The sequence below is a fragment of the Dendrobium catenatum genome, unplaced genomic scaffold, assembly GCF_001605985.2.
Source record: "Dendrobium catenatum unplaced genomic scaffold, ASM160598v2 fragScaff_scaffold_1413, whole genome shotgun sequence".
NCBI lineage: Eukaryota > Viridiplantae > Streptophyta > Magnoliopsida > Asparagales > Orchidaceae > Dendrobium > Dendrobium catenatum.
This window is the reverse complement of record NW_021319875.1, coordinates 854,747-872,842: the sequence shown is the minus strand read 5'-3', so window position 1 is coordinate 872,842 and position 18,096 is coordinate 854,747.

The window sequence follows — 18,096 nt, the reverse complement described above, 5'->3', positions numbered from 1 at the left end:
CGCTTTGTTTACATACAGAGGGAGAGGCTGCCAGAATCATGGAAGAAACTCTTCCAATATCGCCGGCTCCTCTCGGCCCACAGCCAATGCTAACATCATTTGTCAAATTTGTTACAAGAAAGGACACTTGGCGCAATCTTGCTGGCACCGATTAAGTGCCCAATACACTATGTATCCAAGAACAGTTCACAAAGCGCTAATAGCCAATTCAGACAATACTGACGCTAATATGTGCTTGGATTCAGGGACCTCATCGCATCTCACAAACTCTCTTGACAACTTGTCTATCTCCACTCTATATAAAGGATCTGATAACATCACGATTGGTGATGGGAGCTCCGTCAACATCGTTCATGCCGGGGAAGGAATCCTAACGATTCCGTCTCGTAAGCTGCACTTGTCTCAAATTTTACATAATCTATCTCTTCATTATAATATATTATCCATATCTCAACTAACTAAAGATAACAACATTTCAATTATCTTTGATCCCTCCGGTTTTACCTATAAGGACATGAAGATGCAGCAAGTCATTCTTTGAGGACCGTGTAATGGGGGTCTATACACTATTCGATCGGTTCATCATCACATCAACATCAAGCATTATCTGCCTCTACTTCTTCGCTCAATTCTTGGCATCACAAACTCGGTCATTCGCACAAAAGAATCTTCGATCTTATCTTTAGTTGTAATCCTTGTCTCAATATATGAAAGCATTCTTTTAATTGTCAATCTTATAAAGCATCAAAATGTCACAAACTTATGTTTGAACATTCTAAAAACTGTCAGCATTCTCTTCTTGCCCTCATTCACTCTGATGTTTAGGGCATAGCTCCCACTGTATCCTCTCAAGGATAAAAATACTATGTAATCTTCGTTGACGATTTTCTAGATTTACGTGGCTATTTCCACTACGACAAAAATCTGATGTTCTCAATACTTTCATTAATTTTAAAAATCAGGTGGAAAAATATACTTCAAATCAAATAAAAACCATAAGAACTGATGGCGGCACTGAATATGTTAACCATGCGTTTACCAATTATCTTCGCACTCATGTATTATGCATCAACTTTCCTGCTCGTATACTCCGGAATAAAATGGGCTGGCAGAGAGAAAGCATAGACACATTATTGAGACCACTAGAACGCTTGTTCTCATGGCTTCAATTCCCTACACATACTGGCCCGATGCAGTGTTGACATCGGTCTACCTTATCAATAGAATGCATTCATCTCAAACTCATTCATAACACAAAACCTGATGCAGTGTTGACATCAGTCTACCTACGAAAAATAACTTATCTCCCTTCGAACTCATTCATAACACAAAACCTGAATACATTTATCTCAAAATTTTTGGTTGTGAATGTTTTCCTCTCACTCTGCCTCACTCTCGTCACAAACTTCAACCGAAAGCTAAACTCTCTGTTTTCTTAGACTACTCTGACATATATAAAGGCTATAAATGCCTAGATCTTCATACTAACAAAATCATCATATCTCGGCACACTACTTTTAACGAGATAGTGTTTTCGTTTTCAAATCTCTCTCCTACTCCTATTACTATTAACACTAACACATCACCTCTGCTTCTAACTCCGGTCTCGATTTCACATACTATTACTTCGGCTAAACTGCACCAACCTTGCAATATCATAAGACCAATCTCTAATCCTTCTCACCATGCTACTCCTGTTTTATCTCATAGCAATCAGATCACTCAATCGGCTACTTTCCAGCCATCCATTACCTCTAACTTACCATCTCATCCGATGATTACTCGCAGTAAAATAGGTTCTCTTAAACCCACAAACCATTAAATCTTTTGCACAAACAAACTTCTCCCAATCTTCCTTCGGATCCAACAACGTATTCATATGATGTTAAGAAATTTGAATGACGTCAAGCCATGGCTACAAAATTTCTTTCTCTTCAAAAGCAAGGAACTTGGAGTCTAGTTCAGCTGCCAATAGATGCATCTGTTCTGGGATGCGAATGGACTTACAAAACAAAATTTCACCCAGATGGTTTCGTGGAAAAATACAAGGCAAGGTTGGTTGCTCAGGGTAATAATCAAGAATATGGATTGGACTATATGGAAACTTTCAGTATGATGGAAAAATTACCAATAACGCACATACTTTTGGCAGTTGCTCTTTATAATGACTGGTAGGTTCAACAATTAGATGTGGAAAATGTGTTTCTTCATGGAACTTTATCCGAGATAGTCTATATGGTTCAACCAAAAAAGTTCGAAGACAACTCTCGTCCTGAATATGTCTGTCGTCTTCACAAAGCTACTTATGAATTAAAACAAGCACCAAGACAGTGGTACAACATGTTCACATCGTATCTTGTGTCACTTGGCTTCTCGCACAGCCAATCAGATCCATCATTGCTTATCTATCACAAGGCAAATGTTCAAATTTTTCTCCTCATATATGTTGGCAACATTCTTATAACCGGAAATGATCAGGTTATCATCAATAATATCCTAGCTCAGCTTAGAAAAGAATTTTCATTGAAACATCTAAGGGAAGCTAATGAATTTCTTGGAGTAAAGATAACCTGTCTCCCCAATAAGTACTTTCTATCTCAGAAGAAGTATGTTTATCAAATTCTACAACAAGCGAACTAACTCACTGCAATCCCCTATCCAATCCAACGTGTACAAAATTACATGCGGTCTTCAACAATGAGTCATTCCTTGTGGATCCCACTCTCTACTGACGCCTCACGGGATCATTACAATACTTGACACTTACTCATCCCCACATAGCATACAGCGCAATCTCTTATCTCAGCACATGCATAACCCTCTTCCTTAGCATATATACCAGCTAAAACATCTTCTTCACTATATCAAAGGTATGTTAGACTTTGGCATACCCATTACAAAAACTAATCTTGTTCTTAAATCTTTCTTAGATGTGGAGTGGGCTGGCGACCCTATCTCCAGAAGATCAACATCAGGCTACTGTTCTTTTTTGGGTAACACAATCATATCTTGGATGGTCAAGAAACAATACACTGTTGCCAGATCTTCCACTGAATTTGAATATCGGGCACTTGCTGCACTCACTTCTGACATAATTTTCTACGAAGACTTCTCACAAATTTCAGCATACCTCAAGATTATCCAGCAAAAATGTATTGTAACAACACTTCAGCCATCGCTCTAGCAAATAATCCGGTCTTCCATGCTCTCACGTAACATATTAAAATTGGCCAAAAGTTCAAACAGGATCACATACAGAAGAAGACCATCAGTCTTCTTCCAACAAGTACGATTGATCAAGTGGCCGACATCTTTACCAAATCTTTGTCTACACCTTGCTTTCCCCAACTTCATCTCAAACTGATGGTCATTGAAGACACTTTAGTTTGCAGGGGCGTATTAGAGCTCACATATATATTATAACTGTATCTTCTTATATATATATATATATATATATATATATATACTAAACGATGAGGTGGAAGTTTATTACTGGCTCTCTTGTTCATGAGCCGTACATCTCTCTGTCTATATAACACGTTGTATCCTTACTGTGGAATACACATTAAATAACATTCTTGTTCTTCTATATTTGTATTTGCTTTTCAAGATCTGTCTTCTATCCTCTGGTTTCTACAATTAAGTATTTAGATAGCCGTCCTTTTTTTAGTATTAGTGCAAAACTATAAATAAGCCCCCTTGATATGATGGCTGTTTAGGCAATGAAAATTATGTCTTCCTTTCTTTTCTTATCTCTTATTTCCTCCTCCTCTTTCTATCGGAGTCTTGAAAGGTGTCTATTCTTCTTGATTCAATCAAGAAGCGTGACAAATTGGTGCTCTCGTTGTTTGGCTAGTTGTGTTGTATTTTCTGTTCACATGAACCAACACAACAAAGCTTACATTCAAGGCTTCTATAGGAATCACAATATCAAACCAAGCATTCTTTTCTTAGTTTTTCACTCAAGTCCCATCAAGAACTAATTTATTTCAAGAAGAAAATCCTTACTTCAGTTGTCCACATACCCAAATCTTTCCTTCAAGATGAAGAATGCAGATTTGGCAGAAGGGATACAAACCATGAAATCCATTCACGATTCATAATTTTCAGAAATTCAAAAATCCCTATAACAGGCGGATGTTCAGTTCTTCTCCATTGGCACAACATTGCAACAATTTCAATTATTCATGGGCAAACACCTCGGCAACCTCTGCTTGGATCGTCCACCATCTTCCCTTCAAGAACCAACACCCCCCCGCCAGGATTCTTGGACCAGCTGCTCGATTTCCATCTCCTCAACACTCATTTGTCAAATGCAAGTTTTTCTTTCCTTAAAAACATGAAAATCCAATTTCCTCGTTTTATGAGATATGATGTGGAAACTTAGATCTTTAAAGCCCAAGAATATTTCGATTTTCATAATAAACCACATTACCTAAACCACATTACCACCGCGTAAGAATTGCTTCCTTTCATCTTGAAGGTTCCGCGACTACATGATACAATGGATTTACATGAAAGGTCAAACTCCTTGGCCCGAATTCATGATATCATTACAACAACGTTTTGGTATTTATTCCCAGGAAGATTTAAAGGGTAATCTCTCAAAATTAACCCAACAATTATCATTTCTTAAATGTCAAATAGCTTTTAAAAATCTTGAATTTAAAAGTCTAAACCTTTCCGAATCTAGTCTTAAAAGTTATTTTATTTTGGGCCTCCAACCAGAATTGTGTAGGGAACTTTTATTAGTCAAACTCATTACTCTTCTATATGTCATGAATTTAGGTCGACGCCATGAATCCAAATTTCAAGATTTTATCTCTTCTTTATTCACATTGGCTAAAATAATTTCTCCCTCTTATCTCCAATAAACATGCCCATTTTTCCACACCCTCACCTTAAACCAATCATTTACCCACACCTCATTACCAAATAATTCATCAAAATTCCCTAATCTTCCCCTCCATAAGCTCTCCCATTCAAAAATTCAACTTCGTCATGAGAAAAACTTTGTTTTAACTATGATTCAAAATTTACCCATCAATTCTGTTGCCCTAATAAGTTTTATTATAATGGGCACTGATGATTCTGATCCTATAGATGCCTCATAGGAAATTTACTGAATACCGGTAGAACTTTTGGCGGTCATTTGACCGCCACTATTTCTCGGCAGTTAGACAACCGGTAAAAAAAAACTAAATTGTTAGTATTTCTGGTGGTCAAATGATCGTCAGAAGTTTCACCGGTATAATATTTTCATGATGTATTTACCGGTGATTTACCCTCCTTTTTTAATTGACAAATTTTCGACGTTTGAAACCACCAGTAAGTGCCCTAAAACTGAACTCCCCCTCCTTTTTCTTATTTCTTGCCTCATTTGGTTCGTCCAGAGAATGTCAGTGCTCGCCAAATTCCACCCTAGCGTCGGTTGCTTGCCTCGTTTAGTTCGTCCAGAGAATGTTGGCGACCTTCTGCCCTCGCCGAATTTCACCCTAGCATCAACAATGCTTAACTGATCTTGCCCTAGCCAATTGTCACCTGCTCGCCTTAGCCGAAAGTGATCTCCATCTCCTTAGGTTTGTTTTAGAGTCTATTCTAGATGATTTTTTTTATTCCATATAGTTTATTTTAGAGTCTATTCTAGATGATGATATTATATATAACATTGATTATAAATTTCTAAATTTCCTTGTTCCCTAGAGATATAGGCTTGTTTGTGTGACTCGTTGATTACTTTGTTGTAAGCAAAAATTTGCTTAATAACTTAGAGAGCTGAGAATTTGAGTATGGGCATCAGTTTTTTAAAGAAATCAAGATGTCTCTCAAAATTCAAGTTTCTTGACATTTTAAAATGGAAATATTTTGGCTTGATATGTGTCTCAAAGCTATTAGATTTGCTTTGATATGAGTGTAGTATATGAGTAATCAATAAAAATTTCTATTACACTCGTCTCAGAGCAAATCCAACAATTTTGAGACCTATCCTAATCAAAATTTTGGCCATGTTATACTAATCCGATTTTTTCTCATTAAAAACCATACGATCAAGAGAAGAATAAAGAGCGCAATCTCGAGATGCATGCTCTTTTGATTAGAGAGAGATATCAAGAGCCTATTACCTATGAGGAAGAAAAATAACAAGACAGAGAAACTAATGAAAATTCCTATTTTAACTGATAATTAAAGCACAGACAAGTAGCATTCATTCACCATTTACTTATACAAATAAGATTAAAAAAAATCAAATCGAACAACTTAAATTTAAGTTTATATAAATCCTAAAATTCCTACATTTAATCTTAAAAAGTATAATCCTAATACTAATGTTGTATATTGGTCCAATTTTAGATTAGCTTGTTCCTCCATGACATCACATTAGTATAAATCCTTATAAATAGAGGTTATAAGAGGATGCAAGGTGCCCCTTATAAGAGCCCCCTCTTGTAATAGCCCATTAATAAAGGAATTGAAATTCCTGTGAGTTGCTTTACCTTTCCCTTCCCTGGCCATCTTTCTTTCTTCCAAGAAGTTCAAGAAGAACTTCTTTCTCCTAAGAATGACATAACAAGTGATATCAAAACCTGGTTGAGCTAATTGGGCAAAAGAAGAAGAAGAAGAAGATTCTTCTAATCAAGAAAGAGAGGTACATAGATTATGTCGACAGATTAACCACCACAATCCCCCTAGTCAGGTACATAGTTTATGTCAACAAATTTACAATTTAAATGATAAAAAAACTCAATCACATTATTTAAGAGCTCCTACTACTTCAAGCCCCATATGAGGAGTACAAGAACAAAGATTGGTCATAACGTGGACTTCGATATCGAAGAACAATCACAATCTATACTATCAGTCTTTAGAAGTCATAGAAAGGCTAGTGATAAATGTGTTGAAAGATTCCTCAACAATTTAGAAATCCAAACAACGGCTTTATATAAGTTACAGAACTTTCAGGAAGTCCAACATATCTTAGAGTAAATTTTTTCATAATGTGCAAAAGGAGTCATGTTAATTTTTACTACTCAAGTGTTAATTGGATGATTTGTCACTAGTTATTTTATAGGTAATTTGCTTCTAACAGATACTATAAATTTTGAGCAACTAGTTGCAAATGAATTTTCAGCTTGATTTAGATCTTACGTGAATAAGATCTATATTATTTCATTGATCTACATCTTATTGAATACTAGAAGCACTAAAATTTTTAAATTTTCTAAGGTACATAAGCCCTGTAATAAAATTTTTGATAAAGGGTTGTAAGTAAAGGCATGGGGCCCAATACACAAAGCAAACCCTTGACCAATATATGTAGTTAATGTGTTTATATTTCATTCCAAGTCATGGAGTAAAGGAAGAAAAATTGAAAAATATGGAGTTTGTGTTAGAGGAAATACTCATAAAAAAGATAAGTGTGATTATTACAGTATTCTAGATGAGGTTCTTGAGTTACATTACCCATGAGAAGATGAGAACTTTATATTTTTGTTCAATTGTCAATAGTACGATCCAATATCGAATAGAGGTACAAAGGTTCACCCTGTGTATAGTTTAATAGAAGTAAAACATAGTAGAATATATGAGTAGAAGTAAAACTTTTGTGCAAATCATTTTTACATTTTGTAACTATATGTTTATAATTCTTCATATTTGTTATAACTTAATGGTTTACATTCTATTTTTTTTTTTATTTCTAATTATACAAATCTTTATACATGTTACACATTCTTTTTTATATGTTACAACGATATACTATTTGCTTTTTTTATTACAGATGGCTTCAGGTGACGATCCTCCTCGTAGATTTATTATAGATGGCTTCATGTGTTTGGTAGTAGGAAAAAGTTAAGCACTTGATTAATTGGGTCTAGATAGGGTGATGAAGGTCAGGGCCAGAGAGTTCACAAGTGATATCATCACCATCACCTGGGAGTCAACATCAATCCCTCATTGAGCAGGGTTAGGGATAGATAGATCCAGTTATGGCTAGAGTATCACCCCATGGTGGGTACTTTTCTCATCATATGTCTACAAATCCTCAATTTTCCTCTCCATAGCAGACACACTCGGCTCAATTCTATCTATATTACCCTCACCAATATCACAAACAACTCCATCAACCTACCTTTGTCCCCCTTACCAATGAGAAATTATTTTGATTGGATGTTAGACTCACCTCTACATCTAGATGTCACGGTACCAAGCATCGATGTCGATACTGAGTACCAATTACTACCGAGACATAGTAATGTGAAAGGGTGACGTACTGCATTTTTATTAGTCTATGGATGTAGTTTGGTGTCTGCACAGAATAATTTTTCCCTTACCACCAGCCCTATTATTACCACCTCATCTATTATTACTCACCTCATGTATAACCAGAATAGGGTGGACCATCAACATAAGCAGAGGTTGGTGCTAGGGAGCTTGCAATAGCAGAGGATAAGCGTGTATATATAGAGCCTGAGGGTGATATGTAAGTTCAATTTATTTTATAAAGTTATTATAATTTGATCTATTATATGGTATTGACAAAAAATTTACCTGCAGCTTCAATCCCTCAAAGTAGCCTACCCACAATATTCATGACATCATATAGAGCAAATATGATGCTCCTTATTTATCATGAAAAAATATCTCAAAGAAAGTTAGGGATAAATGATTTAGAGAATTTCAGCTCCATCAACCTACCTTTGTCCCCCTTACCAATGGGTAAATATTTATTTGGCATTACTTAAAATTTTTGATTTCATTTGTATCAATATTATTTATTATGCCTATATTTTACAGAAATATTTTAGGTGGTTACCTAGGCATGGTATAAGGATAAGAATAAATTTTGAGAGGAAATGCTCTACTCATCGTAGGGACATATTCACGAATATTAGAAAGTCTGGGCAGCATCTATTATGGACTGACGAGGGAGTATGAACTGATTTGAGCAGAGTTTGAGTGAGCATTGAGTTCACCAAATTGAGAGAGCAGAATAAGAAAAATAAAGCATCTAACTATGGGGGTTTAGGAAGCTTTTTTCATACGAGTGGTTTAATGTCTCAAAGTAATCTTAGACGACGGCTGATAAAAGATTATTTCTTTTAGTTTTATAAATATATATACATTATTTTAACTATATTTTTATTTGCAAAAAGAGTCTCTTATTTTGGAGCCGATACCACTGGAGTTACATATGAGAGCTTACAAATATCAATTTGATCATCAATGGGTTGAAAAGAAGGAGAGAAAACTCACGTGAGTATAATTTTTTTAGTAATAATAATAAATAAATATTAATTTTATTTTATAAATTTATTCTCGTAGGATTATTTTATACGTCTTCAGGATAATTAACAATCTACTGGTGAGGGATCATCTTTAGGATCGACCTAGTATTTTGAGTACTACACGTGGTCAGAAGTTATTAGAGGAAGGCAGAGGGGGAGGGTTTATGGCTTAGCTTCGGAAGGATATACTTATGAGGGCAATACATCAACTTCAGCATTTTATAATGTTGGGTTGCTGCCCTGACAAGAGAGATAGATGAGATGAGAAAAATTTAAGCTGAGATGCAGGAGGAGCTGCGATCATATCGAGCTGAAAATCAGAAGAAAAAGGAGCAAGAGTCTATAAATAAATCATAGGGCAGTGAGGACATGAAATAATATTAGCTGTTGTTATTTGCTTGAAGAACTAATTGGTGTATTTTGAACATATGGATGTAAAAATATTTGTTTTATGTTTTAAAGATTATTAAGTTGAACTTTATGTTTACATATAATTAAAAGTTTGTATATTATATATTTTATGTTTTGAACTGTCAGAGCATCTATTGATTGTGGATGTTAGTGTTTTTTTATATATTATGTTTTGAAATGCGTGAGCATATGGTTAACAGTACTTGTTTTATGTTTTGAACTATCTGTAGGTACTTGTGGAAAACTGTTTGGATATAGGGGGTGTTGTCAAATTTTTTTGCAATTGTTATAGGTTTATGGCTACTAACCGGCAGTTTCATCGCCGACATCTTCGATATCGGGCGGGTGAAAATTCATAGGTTATTCTATTTACCACTGGTAAGAACCAGTGACTAGCCAGCAGTTTGATCGATGGAAACACTGATGATTTGACCACTGGTAATACCATCGGTGATGACGGACACTATTTACGCTACATGCGATTTTGGGATCAATAATTTTTTGCTGTTATACCCGTTAGAAAACTGCCAGAAATATAATTCCTATTTTGATTTTCTATGCTGTTTATTCTGGCAGTTTTAAAACCAATGAAAAATTGATGGAATTTTTCAGAACCATCGGAAAATTAACGTATACTGCCGGAAATCGTCAGTAATGAACGATTTTCCTATAGTGTCGGTAAAATTCATCCAACAACATCGATTCTCAAGAGTTATACCTTGAAATAAGTTTAATGCTCTAGCTGGACACTTCAATACACTTTCTTTTCATTTAATTGGTCATATCAACAAACAAAATTTTCAAATCCTAAATACCCATTATAATAAGGGGGCTTATTCATAGCTTTATACAAATACTAAAAAACTGGACAACTGTCTATATACTTAATAAAGCCGAATATTAAGGGTTTATTTCCTATTAAAATATGGATTGGTTCACTCCTTAGACCGTTTTTTAGACCGGCTATACACGATAAGCTTTGATTGCTTTGAATTGATGTCATGCGCTTGAATGGAAGTGAATCATTCTAACAATTTTATAAATAGATAATGATTTTATGTATTCTAGGCAATCCAAAATGGAAATAGAATCTTCAAATCTATAACAAATGTCTGGATCCTCATGTACTTGTTGTTGGTGTTCTTGGACCTATTCAACATCTCCTACCTAACCCTCTGCCCGCACTCTTTATAGGAAATGAACCATTCTATCTATCTCCAAAATTAATTTAATGATAACAAAATTTGTGTGATATCATATTCATTATATCAATAACTATGGTCATGATAATGATTTCTATTCGTCTTAGGGACATATTCATGGACATTAAAAAATTTGGGCAGCGTCCATTATGAATTGGTGAGAGAATATGTGCTGATTTGAGCAGAGCTTGGGCGAGCCATGAGTTTACCAAATTGAGAGAGCAGAATAAGCAAAATAGAGTATCTAAATGTGGGGGTTTAGGACGGGTGGTTCAGTATCTCATATTGAGCATAGACGACGACTGGTAAAATATTATTTCAATTAGTTTTATAAATATATGTATATTATTTTAACTATATTTTATATTTACAGAAAGAGTATCTTGGTCGGGAGCTGGCATCACTGGAGCTGCATACGAGGACCGACAAATATCAAGTTGGTCATTAGTGAGTTGATGAGAAGGTAAGAAAAGCTAACGAAAGGTACCTATTCAACATCTCCTATCGAACCCCCTGCCCGTTCTCTTTATATGAAATGAACCATTCTATCTATCTCCATAATTAATTTAATGGTAACAAAATTTGTGTGATATCATCTTCATTATAGCAATAACCATGGTCATGATAATGATTTCTACTTGACTAACTTTGAGCTTTGATCAATTCGGTATGGACTTAATAAGATGAGTTCATGAAGAGCTCATTGCAAAGATCAATAATAAGTCATTGTAGTTTATTGTGTTTTTTCATTTTTATTATAAATTATTTGAGTTAGATTTTTCCAAAAGATTCAAAGTGTGATGAACATGATTAAAACTTTACAATATTTTTATTATTAGTGAAAGTAATTATATTAATATAAATTAAGAAAATTTCTCAAAATATAGCATTATCATTCTCTGGTGACATAAGATCATCACACCAATTCTAAAAGTGCCCTTGCACAACTCTACATTGTTTGTTCCCCTTTCCTGTTCTAAAAAGGGGAAGGCCAAACAACCATGCAACACTATCCACAAAAATACTTCCAAATCTATTCAAAAAGGCCATAGGAGCTCACTGTATTTTTAGTCTTTTACATTATATTATCACATACTCTAATTCTGAGAAAGCTTAACTAGTGAAAAACTTTTCAATTTAATTTTCGTGTAAGAGAGATCTTAATGTTCATGTTCAATCCACATTTAATTATCTTATGAGCATATTGGCTATTATAAAATATTCATGAACATCTAATGTGCCTTTAATGCACTTTTTGTTTTAGTCTAGCCACCCTTAAGGGTAAGAAAAATTATTTTGTTGGACACCGAATCCCGTTCGAAGTCGAATTGGAGCACATCACGTCACCCTTTTGTTGTGTACCGAGTGATGTGGCGCGCTCTGATTCGCCTCTGGACGGTCCAGCGTCTGCACATCATAATCTCTCCAAGGGTAAGGTCCATATATGATTCTAGTGTCATGGACCGAGCATTACAAACATTCCAATTATACATCATTAAATACATCAACAAAAAATTATTAAAGAAATCCAAAATATTAATATCATTTTATGACTAAGATTGCTAAAGTGGATGTGTGACGAGGATCAATCTTGATATTATCCTTCATTCTCTTCCAAGGTTATTCAGCTAAAATTTTATTTTCACATAAAGAAAAAAAAAAAAGATTAAATTCTTTATTTGTTGGGAATACCTAAGCCAATCTTCACAGAATTTTACCTCAAAAAAGAATTTTGAAAATAGAGAGAATTGACACCAATTTTCTAATCATATATGGAGAAGATATAGTAGATGTATTAGATTTGACCTATGTTAAGAAAATACAAAGATAGACTTAAAAAGATTGATTAGAAAATATTAGATATGAACTTTTTTTATTAGATTTAAATGAGAATTTGACTTTTGACAAGACACAATGGAGAAAAAAGATTCATGCAGTCAATCCCACGTAGTGGAATAAATGCTTAATGTTATTGGTGGTGAGAAGAGATAAAGCAACTAATGCTTGCCTTACCTCATTTGTAGGAGGAGATATCAATGACATCAATTTTAATAGTACAAGCCACCCATATTAGGATATTATCATAACATCTTAGCTAGAGTAGACGCTCCTTACATAAATGTTACCAAGATCTTTGTTGATATTGAGAATGTAATGGACTACAAGAAAAACGTCATTTTCCGGCGACCATTTTCGTCGGAAAATGGCCAAAATCCGTCAGAAAATTGCATTTTCGGCGGATTTCCGGCTGAAATATTTTCAACGGTTCCACGCGCGTCGGAAAAGGACTTTCGGCGCAAAATAATTCGCCGGAAACATTTTCGACGGAATTTCTACTGGAAAAATATTTCCGTCGGATTTTTTAAGTGCCGGAATGTCAAGACAAATAAAAAAAATCATTTACAGTCGTTAAGTTTAAATTTATATCATTTAAATTTTTTGTTATTAAATAATTAAATTATAATTTAAGTTAGTAAATTCAATAATTTAAGTTATATTTTAAAATAAAAAATATTTAATTTGACAATAAGTTATTAAAATATAACTTAATTTTTTTAATTTCCGTCGGAAATCCGCCGAAAATTCTGCCGGAAATGCCTTCGGAAAAAAATTCGTCGAAAAACCAGTCAAAAATTATATCGGAAATTCGTTGAAAATTTTCCGTCAGAAATCCGCCTGAATTTGTGACGAATTTACTTCCTCCGGAAATTCTGTCGGAGATGAGATGTTTTCCTGTAGTGTGGATATACTTCTCATTTCTACCTTTTTAATATAAGACTAACCAAAAGAGAGTTTTGGCCCTTTGCTAATGAGTTTTATGGATTTAAATGTCAATTTATTGAAATTTTAGGCATTGCCACCCTCTTTGTCACTTTGGGGGAGATATTTTCTTAATTAACACTCTAGCCTAGTTTTTCTTAGTGAATGTCAGAGTGGAATGTGATGTTATATTTGTTCAATACCTTTTTTGAATCATCATTGCAATCCTATTTATTTTGCATCCAAAATCCAAACTTTACATGTTAATTGGTGTAGGAGAAGTTAAAGGAAGCATATTACTAGCTTGCTCTTATTTTCACCAATCAATGCGACAAAAGATTACTATTTTTATAACTAGATTGCACACTTCAAAAAGCTTCACATGAAAGAGGGAAGGTAAATTGTGGAAAATAAAACCGATGTGAGAGTTATGGAAGATAGATTAAAAATATATTCAGAGATTTCTCTTAAATGATATTAATTATCAGACGAGGTTTATTTAATTATAGGAATTAAGGTTTCCCTTATCCTTAAGCCTTCATAATTAATTTCATTTTTGATGAGATACTCAAAACAACTCTCAATTAAAGATATTTTACTCGTGTTACTTTATTTTATTAAAAGAGATAGAGTTCATTCAACCTAAGATTTGAAGATTGTGATCCTTCATTATAAATGATTAATGTCAAGAAATTAGAATAACAAATGAGTTTCTAAGGCTACAACAATGATTATATTTGGCTCGATTAAAGGGTATAAGGTGATATATGTATGAATTTTCAATGAGGAGATATGCAATCATGGAAGAATGGTTAAGGAGCCTGAGGATTAGAAAGTCAAGGAACCTTCCTTTTGGAGGAGGCCTGAGAGACAAGGAAAAAAGCACAGCTAGATTTGCATGAAAGATGATTATTACAATTTCATTATGGTTAATAGGATAACTAAGTTAGTTTCCCATAAAGGAAGGAATAACAAAGTAATGATGAGACTTATACTTTGGAACATTTAGTGACATTTAGTGACTCTAGTATTAATGATGAAAAATGGGCTTGCTTATGATGTTAAGAAGAGATTTTCACTAACGTTCGAAAAGGATGAGAAGAATTTGCTATAGGGTTATAGATGCTTCTATCATTTTGAAGTTCATCCATTATGGCAAGGCATTGATCAGAGATTTTATTATAGTCACATTTTCATTATAGGACTAGTTATTAGATAGGAGAGAGAGAGAGAGAGAGAGAGAGAGAGAGAGAGAGGCTAGATGTCTCTTATTGTTAATGCTTTTAATAAATTATGGCCTACTCAATGTCCAAGCCTCCATCCAACCAATAAACTCTTTGGTTGTAGTTCATTTAGGGTTTTTTTTTTTATAGAAATAGTGTTGTCATTAATGTTTGTTGATGCCCTAATAGCTTCAATGTTGAAGCTGCAACCATTATGTTGAAGTTATAAGAGCATCATCATATGGCATTTACAGAGCACTTTGGATATGGCGGTGCATTCATTAGTTAGAGAGATATGGAAGCGACATTAAATATTATCATCAATGCACCATCTCATTGGAATATTTGCATAATATAATGAGTAATTAGATTGGGTGGTCCTCATGATTGAGATAGATCATGTTGAGGTTTAGAGGGTTATGGCGAGAATATGGAGCAATCCCTGAGACAGTTTTTGACCTCTACAAATGTGGCATAGCTAATGCAAGCAACATAAACGATGATTGATTATTGTTGGTAAACAAGACATCGTTTAGAACGAAGTTCGGAGTGTCTCGATCATAATGAAATGATTAAATGTTTATCCGATTACAAAATAAATCACATCGATGCATTCAGGACATCAAATTTATCAAATAGAAGTTGTTCGTATGCGACTCGATAGAACAACAATGTGTTAGTGGATGCGACACTAGCAAAACATTATCCAAATGGCCTCCACTTGTTAAACAAGCTTCGTTGATTAGTTTAGAGCATCAAATTTAACCAAAGAGGGACCCCTTGCAATCAAATTGAACGAACGCGGTCGAAATCAATGGACTATGAACATATTCGATATTGCTCAAACATCATCCATTTGGAAGATGAATTTCTCCATTATGTTCAGAACGTTGAAAATACTAGAAAATAACTATCATATTGCCCAGATTCTTATATGAATGAAATACAAAATTTGCTCGCATACGAGGCGATGACAACAAGTAAATTGTGATGCACGATAATTGAAAATTTGTCGGCAGATAAGATGAAGAGTGAAAAGTCATTAAAAAAAAAATCAAATCTAAAATAATAATAATAATAATAATAACAAAAAAATCAAATTATGCATAAAAAAAAAGAAGAGGAGTCGATATATATAATATATTAAATAAATTTTATACATACTAATATAGTCAATAGTTAAAATATATTAGTTAATTTGTAAACATTACTTAATCATTCTCCTTTATATATGTTCAAATTTTGTTATCAGATTTCTCAAAGCATGTGATGGACATTCACACATTTTTTAAAACAAATCTTATCTATAAAATCCAATCTCTTGTACACGCGCGAGTAGTGTGGGATGGCCCAGTTTTCCGTGGTGCCCCCTATGCGCGGAGACGCTGAGATTCTGCCAATATTTTGAATGAAAGAAAAATCTAAACAAAATATTTTTGGAGAATTATTGAGCATGTTTGGAATAATTTGGAATTTAAAAGTTCAATAAATAAAAAAATATATTCTCCATCAAGAACACAATCTCATAAATTGTTCAAAAATTAAAAAAATAAATTTCTTTATCACTCCTCATTTTAGTTTCAAAATTATCTAGAATATCTTCTAAAAGAACACAAATTTCACTATCATATGAATGGTGATAAACATGCTTCCTTCTGTTATTCATTTCTTAGAAGATGGCCATGTATGAGTACAGTGGCGGAGCCAGAAAGTTTTAGTAGGGGGGCCCAAATAATTTTTTTAAATTCTAACATCTTTTTTTTTTTTTTTCATTCGAGCTTCGCTTTAACATTGAAATTTTAAAATTTTGTTATTGCATTTATTATTCTTAAAAAGAAAATGTTATACATCAAAGGAGAAATTGAACTTGACTTATGAGCTATTTATTGAGCCGGCTTGACTCACACCTCTAGTGAAACTATCAAGGTTTTGTTTATGAAAAATAAGTATTATGCATTTAACATCTAAGGCGTCTAAATATTCTATCTTATGTTTGAATGCTCTGAAGCATTCATTATTATTATTTTTTTGAACCGTTTGACATACAGCTAAAATTTAAAAGTTTGACTTATTACAGTTTGGTCAAATGAAATAGAATCATAAAGCAGAATAGATCTGCAAAGATTAGCGAAGATATTGAAATAATCTGAGCCTGAAGCCTCTGCATCAACGACTATACATAACTCGAAGATTTCCCTCACCTTTTAAAAATTCTTAGAAAAACGAAGTAAATCATCAGTTTTATCAAAAATATTATACAAATTATGTTATTTGCAGCAGTCAGCAACAACATGAAATATAGAGTTCCATAAGGGAAACCTGATATTTAGAACGGAGGAGAACATGAGAGCATAAAAAAGAACAATACAGAGAAAAACTTAGTTTAAACAACATGAAATATATGATTAAATAAAGCTTCAACAAGATGTTAATGGTGTATAGCATGAGTGAAGAGATCATTATAGCACATTGATTGGACTAAATCCCTAGGTTTGATGCCTGCACTAATTTGAAGCCACAGATATTGAAGGAATGAAAATGCCAAAAAAGCAGCCTCAATTCTAAACATGTATGGAATTTCAAGGAAATATGCTTTATAAACTAAATAATTTGGATTACTTGCATCACTCACGATTAACTAATTGGGGAGGTGGGGGGGGGGGCGGGGGGGGGGGGGGGGGGGGCGCCCCCCCCCCCGGCCCCCCCCCCCCCCCCCCCCTAAATCCGCCAGTGTATGAGTGTCAAATCCATGCAAGTGTGATAGTTTAAAATAAATGCTCCAAAATGCTTAAAGTTGTGGAGTCTTTAATTTCCTGCTAAGCAAGGCTATAATAGAAGTCACTTATATGGATTAATTGTTTGTACTGGGCCTTATATGTATGCTACATATATACAAAGAGAAAGTCCCAGCAAGCCACTTGCATGAATTGACAAGCATAATAAAAAAAATTAAGGATGAAATGATTTCTGAATTTCAATCAAATTCTCATCACTCTTCTCCAGCTCCAAAGAGAGAAGGAATTTAAATAGAGCTTTTTGTTCATGATGGAGATAAAATATCTCTTTGCAAATTTTGTTGGACGAGAGGTTTTGATTTATATGGTTATTACGTTTACTTTGAGAATAAATGTTGGAGATTAAAATTAAGAATAAATTAATGTGATTGGATTATTTATCCCTATTCCGAATATAAATGGGAATGCCACAACTACTATA